Source organism: Dromiciops gliroides, chromosome 3 (assembly GCF_019393635.1).
Source record: "Dromiciops gliroides isolate mDroGli1 chromosome 3, mDroGli1.pri, whole genome shotgun sequence".
In the NCBI taxonomy this organism is placed as follows: domain Eukaryota; kingdom Metazoa; phylum Chordata; class Mammalia; order Microbiotheria; family Microbiotheriidae; genus Dromiciops; species Dromiciops gliroides.
In genome coordinates, this window is record NC_057863.1 from 574,466,866 (window position 1) to 574,476,508 (window position 9,643).

At 38.4% G+C, this 9,643-nt stretch overlaps 1 pseudogene; it reads left to right on the top strand.

The window, feature by feature from the left end:
• The first annotated feature begins 2,783 nt into the window (after positions 1-2,783).
• On the top strand, positions 2,784-3,164 carry LOC122747966 (annotated as a pseudogene).
• The last annotated feature ends 6,479 nt before the right edge of the window (positions 3,165-9,643 follow it).

A 9,643-nucleotide genomic window follows, 5' to 3' on the forward strand; every position in this document is an offset into this window, starting at 1 on the left:
TATACTAAGCACTTGGCAAAATTTATCTTATCTACAACCTGGCATCTTCCTATCTTTCCAGGCTTCTTAGCGTTATTCCTCTTCATGTACTCTAGGAACCAGAGATTCTGATCTTCTTGCTGTTTCTCATATGTGATACTCCACTTTCTGACTTCTTGTCTTTTCACTGGCTGTCCCCCGTCTTTGGAATGTCATCCCTCCTCACCTCTATCTCCCGGTTTCCCCAGCTTCCTTCAAGATTAAACTCAAATTGGGGCAGCTAGGTGGTGCAGAGGATAAAGCACCGGCCCTGGATTCAGGAGGACCCGAGTTCAAATCCGGCCTCAGACACCTGACACTTACTAGCTGTGTGACCCTGGGCAAGCTACTTAACCCTCATTGCCTGGCCAAAAACCAAAAAAAAAAGATTAAGTTCAAATCTTATCTGGAGGAGGACTTTTCCAGATCTCTATCCCCATACTGCCAGTACCTTTCCTTGTAGTTATTTTTAGTTTTTACTTTATATGTCTTGTATGTACATAATTATTTTCATGTCATTTTGTGTCCCCCCCCAACCCATTTGAATGGGGAATTGAAGGCAGGGAGGTTTTTTTTGTATCACTGGAGCTTATTATAATGTCTGGCACATAGTACACATTATTGACTAATGTTTTCCTAATGATCATAACAATTCATAGAACTACCAAACATGCATTAATGTGTTTTTCCCTAATAACTCCTTCAACATGGACTCTTTCTATCTTCTTTTGCTGACTTTGCCAATTTCTGACTTTGAGGTGAAACTTCAAAATGGCTTTAATCTGGGGCAGCTAGGTGGTGCAGTGGATAAAGCACCAGCCCTGGAGTCAGGAGGACCTGAATTCAAATCTGCCCTCAGACATTTAACACTTACTATCTGTGTGACCCTGGGCAAGTCACTTAACCCCAATTGCCTCACCAAAAAGCAAAACAAAACAAAACAAATGGCTTTAATCTGAATTTCTCTTATTAGTAGTAATTTGGCATATTTTCATATGAGCGTTGTTGGTTTTCAATTCTTATTTTGAAAATTGTTTGTTTACATATTTTTTCTACTTATCTATTGAAGAATGACTCATATTTTCTCCTTCATCCTTTCAAGACAGTGGCTCAGTCATATTTACTAGTTCTTTCACTATGTGAAGATGGGATTCATCTGGGCTTTGTGATTTGAACTCCGCAAAGGTAAGCAAGCTCTCCCTACTTGGGCTCAACTTCCATTTTTACTCTCTACTTTCCAGCCCAAGGAACATTCTCCTTGGCAGAGAAAATAAAAGCAATCAATAAGGGATGAGCAGTAAAACCTTCTCTCCTTTATCCATTAATATTATCCCATCCATCCTAAGCAACAGATTTTTCCTTCTTTGACTTTCCTTTTTTGGTAGAGTTAAATAAAACCTTTTAGTAATGTTTAGCCTGATATCATCCTTGACTCCTTACTCTCACTTAGCCCACATATCAAATCAGTTATAAAATCTTGTCTTCTCTACCTTTACACTATTTCTTGTATACATTCTCTTCTCTCTACTAACTTAGCCACCACTTTAGTTTGGAACCTCTTTTCTGGACAAAATTGCAATATTCTCTTTGGTTGTCCTGGCTGTCAATTCATCCTCCACTTCACTGCCAAAGTTATTGTCCTAAGGTGACCATATTATCTCTACTTGATAAAATCTTGTACCTTCCTGTTTCCTCCAAGATCAAATAAGCAGTCTTTTGTTTGACCTTCAAAGTTCTTCATGACCCAATCCCTTTCTACCTTTTCAACCTTCTTACACTTATGTACTTTTATGTACTCCATGATTCAGACATATTGGACTATTAACTGCTCCTTGCAGATGACACAGAATCTTCCATGTCTGTGCTTAAGTATTGGCTGTCTCTCCTACCTAGAATGTTCTTCTTGTTCACCTCTATCTCTTGGATTCTCTGGCTTCCTTTAAGACTTAGTTCAAATGTGAAATCTGCAAGAGCTTTTTTTGGACCCCTTTTCTCCTTTAAGTTTACGTCCTGTCTACTTTTTTTGTGTGTGAGGCAAATGGGTTTAAGTGACTTGCCTACACAGCTAGTAAGTGTCAAGGGTCTGAGGCCAGATTTGAACTCAGGTCCTCCTGAATCTAGGGTCGGTGCTTTATCCACTGCACCACCTAGCTGCCCCCTATCTACTTTTTATGTGTGCAGGATGTACCTATTTATTTACATGTTATTTCCCTCATTAGTATGTAAGCTCTTTGAGGGCAGGACTGTTTCTGCCTTTTGCCTTCCTTTGTGTCCACAGGGAAAAGGGGTTAGTAGAACTTAATAAATACTTATTAATTGGTTGATTCCTCACCAGCCTCAGATCATTCTGAACTTTAGTATTCTTGACAGAGTTCTTATAGAATTATACCATACTTTTATACCCATCATTCATTACTTACCATTGTTTTTCATCTTTATGCATCTTTTCAAAATTTTAGCTGGTTCATGAGTTTCCTATATATTCTTACCAAGCTCTTTAAATAGCTATTCATCAAAATTATTTTTCTTTGTGGTTTTCATCATTTCATTCATGGGAGCTTTTCATCCCTCCTGGGCTGACTTCCCTTGTGGAATTTTAGGCAACAGGATCCTATCTCTCCTTTCCTTGAACCCTTTGATTTCAGTTCTCTTAAAATCTAGGGGCATGTCAGATTTTCCCATAATGATTCATCCAGAAATCCAAATACCATTCTCAGATATTACCTTCTTAAAAATAGTTTTACTGGGTAGTAGTCTCAGTTGTGATGACTTCAAGGTTACTGAGGAGTGCTGGGGCACTGGTGGTCCAGGCCTTGAAGGCCTATAGCCTAGCTTGGGCTTGCTCCATGGCGAGAGGAAGAGGCATTCCTTTTGATGAAGAGCAGGCTACTGGTTTGGAGACAGAGATTATGATGGCTGAAAGGAATGATTTGGATCCCTACAATATGTTAGCCCCAAAAGCAGCTCCAGGGACTAAGGAGAAGCCAAACATGGTGCCTTCCATCCCTGACATGTGAATAGTGGACTGTATCTGTGAAGAAGACAGCAGTGCAGTCATCTGGTTCTGGCTTCATAAAGGCAAGACGTACTGTTGCCCTAACTGTGGAATGCATTACAAGCTAGGACTCCACGTGTTGAGCCCCTGAGACCCTGGAATGGATTACCTGAGATATGGTGTTATGTTTTCTTCCCTCCAATAAAAGATTAACCATTAAAAAAGTTTTATTGATATCTTATGTTTTTCACATTACCAAAGTTTCTCCTGGCATTTTTCCTCCTTCCCCTCCCAAGAGCCATCCCTTATAATCCACAGTGTTTTTAAAGACAAAAAAGAGGGGAAAAAAAAGCAGAGGAAAAAAAATCAACACAATTGATCAATGCATCAAAAAAGGGTGAAAATATGTGCAGCATATAACACTTGTGGACCTCCCACCTCTGCAAATAGCTGGGGGTGGAGACATTTTCTTCTTAGATTGCCATTTATTTGCTTTTCACATCTGTCTTTCTCTTTTGAAACTCATCTCCAGTCAGTTGCAGTGGTGAAAATATTGTGTGTGCCCTTGAAGTCTTCAGTTTCTTGTACAAGATGTCATAAGCTCAGCATCTTTCTAGATTTTTTCTTATAGTATGAATTACAAAAGAAAGGTAATAGGTGAGGAGGGATGTAAAGGCACAAGGAGAGAAATAACAATAGATACTATTGACACAACATGTAGTGGTTTGCAAAGCTCCTGAAAAAGATTAGCTTATTTGATCCTCACAATAACCCCCCATGGGAGGTAGATTCTATTTTTATTCCCATTTTATAGATGAGGAAGATAGAGGTTAAATGAGTTGGCCATGGTCACACAGCTATTAAAACTGAGGTCAGATTTGAACCAAGGTCTTCTGACTCTGGTTTTTGTACTCTATCCACTATGCCATATAGCTGCTTTTTGATGAGGTTATTGAAAAAAGTTATTTTTATTGGTATATCTCTTAAGTGATAATTATATGATTGTCACATATACATGGATGACGTTTTGTAAGAGGAAGGCCTTTAAGATAGTGCTTTAATCTAACAATTAAATGTTTTCTTTTTTTTTAAATCAAGGAACAATAAGTATAGTGAGCTTTTATAATTATTTATACATTTCAATTAATTGTGTGATTTATTGTGGCTGGAGGTAATGAAGATTGAAGATATCCATTGAAGGGTAAGCCCAAGGGAAACTAGTGGATGAACCTATCCAACAGAGATGTGTCCTGTGAAGAGCCAATGGCCTAGCAACCTGTCCAGTCTAGGAAAGCAACCACAGGTCAGCAGCTGTGATCACTATAACAAACATGATCACTATAGTGACAGCCAAACCCAGAGAGCAGCTAGCCCAGAAGCCATTCTGCCTGCTTAGTCAAGTCTAACAGAAGATCAACCCAAGCATCAGACATACCTTTTCTTGAAGGAAAAAGTCTAGCCACCTAGTGGAGCCACTCACTCATTGCCAATGCCCACAGTGAACTTTGTGTTGACTTTCCAGAGAATGAACGAATGTCAAGGCTTTTCAGTTCCAGTCAACAATAAATTTTTAAAAATTGCTAAGCACCTACTATGTGCCAGGCACTGCACTAACTGCTGGAGATAGAAAGAAAGGTAAAAGACAACTCCTGCCCTTGAAGAACTCACCATCTAACAAAGAAGCTATATGCAGCATAAATTGGAAATAATCAGCAGAGGGAAGGCAATACAGTTAAGAGTGGTCATCAAAGGCTTCCTATAGAAGGTGGGATTTTAGCTAGGACATGGAGGAAGTCATGTAAGTCAAATGGTAAAGATGAGGAAGGAGATTAACATTTTCAAAGACGCTGAAAGTGCTTAGAGTCTGGAGATAGAGAGCCTTGTTTGAGGAGCAACAAAGAGGCCAATGTCACCGGATTGAAGAGCATGTGGGTGGGGGGGGGGGATCAAGTGTAAGAAGATTAGAAAGATGGAGCAGGTTATGAAGGACTTTGAACACCAAAAAGAATATTTTATATTTTATCTTAGAGGTAATAGGAAGTCATTGGAAGTTATTGAGTAGGTAGGTAGACATAGTGAGACTTATAATTTAGTAAGAACACTTTGACAGCTGAGTGTAGGACAAACTAGAGTAGGATGAGACTCATGGAAGAGTTGTGAGTTGTCTTGGCCATGTGTCTTTTCTATATATGTGACTCACTCACTCACAGACCTTAAGTTTGGCCCCACTCTTTTCCTATTCCATGGGCTTTCTGTGTATATGTGAGAGAGTATTTTCACAAGTTCTGAAGGGAAATGTTTTCTATTTATTATTCTCATATTGACATTGAGTAAATACCTTTTCTCAAAAGCATTGAGTCTACTAGCTTTTTTTTTTTTGGTGAGGCAAGTGGGGTTAAGTGACTTGCCCAGAGTCACATAGCTAGTAAGTGTTAAGTGTCTGGGGCCGGATTTGAACTCAGGTCCTCCTGAATACAGGGCCAGTGCTCTATCCACTGAGCCACGTAACTGCCCCTACTGACTTATTTTTAAGGGAATATACACTAGTGGGAGCTTATGAGCTACAGTGTTTTGAGGATAGCCATTCACCGGGTAACCCCTAGAGTACAAAGTACCAGTCTTGGGAGTAAGGTCACATGGGACACTATAAAAGATGAGCAACCTGGGATTAATGGATGTGAAAAGTAGACTACAATCAATTCATGTTGTTAATTGTGATTGTCTCATTGACTCTAGTGAAGACCCCAAACCACAACTGAGAAACTAAACTTCTTTGATTTATGAATAAGGCCCAATAGCTCCTGAGAATATACTACTTAGTGCAGGGCTTGTCATAGAATTAAAGAACACAGAAATGAAGTAAGGAATTTTTTTATATGCTATTTGACCTAAGGGTTCTGTTAGTGTAGTTTGGTATTATAGGATATGAAATAGGGCTAGGACTGGGACTGTGAGGGGAGAGAGAGAGTAGTAGTAGATTAATAAATAATCTGAAGAATGATTTCGCAAGAAGAATTAACAGACTGGATTATGGAAAGAAGATGAGTCGAAGATAACTTGTTATGAGTCTGAAAGATAAGGAACAGTATCTCATGGTGATGGAGTAGTTCAGAAGGTGGCAAGTATACATTGTACACTTCACGAGATTACATTGAATACCATCTATGCAATTGGCATTATGGGAGATACTAGCTGGATAAATAAGACATTGGCATGTGAAACTTTAAGTAACAAAACATAGAAATAACAGTTGGAGATGACAAAGGAAAAGAGATCACAAGGGAGTCCGTGAGGAAATCCCGATGAAGCATGTAATCAATACTGTGAGCAGGTCTTTGATGAGGAGAACTTACTTAAGTCTGGGATAGTCTGGGAGAACTTTACAAAATACATGGGACTTAAGCAAAACCGTAAAAGATAAGTAGAATTTGGATAGTTTTGAGTGTAGTATAGGTGATGGTGGTGGTACTTCCAGGGGGTAGACCAAATTAAGTAAAAATCAGAGGTTGCAAATCACAAGGTACATTTTGAAGACGGCAGGTAAACACATTTGACAAGAGAAGAAGGTTCTGGATGTGAGTAGTCAAAGGAAAAAAAGGAAAAAGAAAGTGTTGTAGGACATTATATACCAGAAAAAAAGTTTGGATTTTATTACAAGATGAGTTCTGCATGCAAAATATGAATATGTTATTCCCCTTTGGGGGTTTCTTCATTTTTTTTTTGTGACTTCCATCTACTGTCTCTGTCTGAGACCTTTAGTTATCAGAGAAAGTAGGTCATTAGGGAACAATCAGTGTGGAGAATATTGACAGCAGGAAGTTGTTCCATGGTTTTGGATGGCCTGAGATTTCTGACTTCAGGAAGCTGATGCAGTACATTTGATGGGAGTACCTGCTGTTCCTAGCTGGAGAAAGAAATCTTCTTAATTACATGTACTCTGAGCTGGATTACCTCAAGACAGGAATTTCATTCCTAACACCAATGCCATCAGAGACATGTATGACTATCAGACAGTCATCTTCTCCATCTGTCTCCTTGTTTGTCTTGATGAGGCCCAAGGGAAGTTGATTACTATGGAAGAAATTATGCTCATCGTATAATCACTATTATGTAACAGATGAGACCCCACCCTCTAGTTCTGGTGCCAATTGAGAAAGAGGAAAAATAACATCTTCAACTTCAAATTTCTTCTTGTCCTTGCCCTGTGGTCTGGTCTCATCCTGAGGCTTTGGAAGAGTCACAAATACCTCCAAGAGTAGTCAAGCATTTGCCAAGTAACCCTTGGGGCTATGCTGAGTTTTTGTATATTGAGAGACAGAAGAGGGAACATTTACACAACCAATTTCCTGGAAGTCCTCCAATTCTGTTTCCAACTCTGAGACTGAAATATGATCAGAAAACTCAAGGAAGTTACTGAAAAAAAATAGCATCAAGGTATTATGGGAAGGGACAATGACCTGAATGCACAATGAAGAACAGATAAGGGGAAAGAGTAAATAAGAAACTAAGTTGGAAAAGAAAAGGAAAAAGAAAGGAAGAAATAGTTTAAAAGAAGCTAAATGTATGATCGAATGGAAAATAAAGGGAATAATGAGGGAAACTGTAGTTCTACATTCTTTTACTTAACAAAAGATTTTATTTTTGTTTTAAATAGAGGGCATGTGAATAGTAATGTTTTCTTCCCGTTGGCAAAGAATTTTTCCTTTCATAGTTCTCAATGTCTTTCTTCTCTCTTCAGTATTTACTCTCTACAGTATGTTCTCCTTCAAAAACAAACCTTCCCTTTCCTTCCATCACATTTCATTTTCTTGATTATTCTTCTTCCCTTTTGAGTTTTTCTATGTTCCCTTGGTGAATTCCTGTCCTTAGTCCTCTTCTTTTCTCAATTTATACTCTCTCATTGGATGAACACAACCACTTTAAAGTTTTCTAAGTGGATAATACCACATCTATATTTCCAGCACTGACTTCTCTACCAAGTTCCAGGTCTTCATTTATGATAATGTTCCAGGCACCTCTGTCTGGATGTCTTACTCTTGCCTCCAACACAGGATATCTAAAAATATCGTTTTTCTCTACCCCACCTCAATTAACCTTCAAATTCAACTTCTCATCCTAAATTTCCTATTTTCACTAATGGTACTACAATTCTCCAAGATACCCTTGGAGATAAAAAAATCTTAGCCATTTTTATTTACTTTCTTTCTAAATCCTTTCAAGTCACTCAGTTCATGTATTGATGTGTCTTATTGAACTGTTATTCTAAGCATGCTATTTCATCTTTTGAAGGATGTTATGAGTTTCAAATGAGATAATTACAATGAAAATTCTTTATGAAACATTGTAAGCTAGTATTAACACATTGACTGTAAACAATGGAAACATGCAGAGGGTGCTCCATTAAGTCTGATCAAAAAAGAAAGTGTGGTATAGCATAAAGTGTGGGGCAATTAGGTGGTGTAGTGAATAGGGTGCCAGACCTGGAGTCAGGAAGAACTGAGTTCAAATTTGGCCTCAGACACTATCTGTGCGACCCTTACAAAGCTAACCAAGAAAACTTTATGTTAAAAGTAGAGGGGGAGAAAGAGAAAACTGATTGTCTCTTTCTTCTAAGCCAGATGCTATGTAGGGTATCAGATACAACCTATGCAGATCATTAGTAAAGAAGACTAGACAAAATCCAAAAAGAGATCCACAAATAAAACCCATGACCTCAGATGCATAAACACAAATGCACAAAATATGGGTAATAAGATCAATAGAGATTACCAGGAGGTAAATTCAACCTCCCAGGTACCAATGGAACTTGGTGGGATTGTACTCATGACTGCTAAATGTATCTTGAAAACTATACCAAGGGGGGAAGCTAGGTGGCACAGTGGATAAAAAGCACTGACCCTGGATTCAAGAGGACCTGAGTTCAAATCTGTCCTCAAACACTTGACACTTACTAGCTGTGTGATCCTGTGTAAATTACTTAACCTTCATCCCCCCCCAAAAAAAAACCACACAAAACTATACCGAATTCAAAAGTGATAGAATAGATAATAGGAGGTATGGAGCAGTGTGATACATGTGTGAAGAAGTTTGAGAAGGGGAGGATAGAAACATGGGGGAGAACACTTTGGTGAGGATAGACTATAGACTGTAGATACCTAATAACAATGGGCAAATGGATAAACATTATGCAAAACAGATCAAAAGAAGGACCAAGGTAAGAGACAATAGTGGTATGGGAAATCAATCATTCTTCAGAAGGAGGGTCATTGATGTTCTCAACCCAGTTCTAACCAATAAGGGAGAATTGGTTATTGAAGTAGAAATGATGGAAACTTTGAGAGGAGAATACATTTCCATCTTGAAGTTTATTACAGATAGAGGAAAGTGAGATATAGTCCAACACAGAGGTGTCACATATATGCACCCACAGGCTGCAATCTATATAAGGCTCACAACATTCCCCAGTGTGATGCAACAGATAAACATAATTGGCAAATATTTAACAAAATAAATAAAAATATAATAGAACATTTTGTTTAGTCATTTCAGTCACATCCTGACTCTTCGTGACCCTATTTAAGGTTTTCTTAGTAGAGATACAGGAGTGGTTTGCCATTTCCTTCTCCAGTT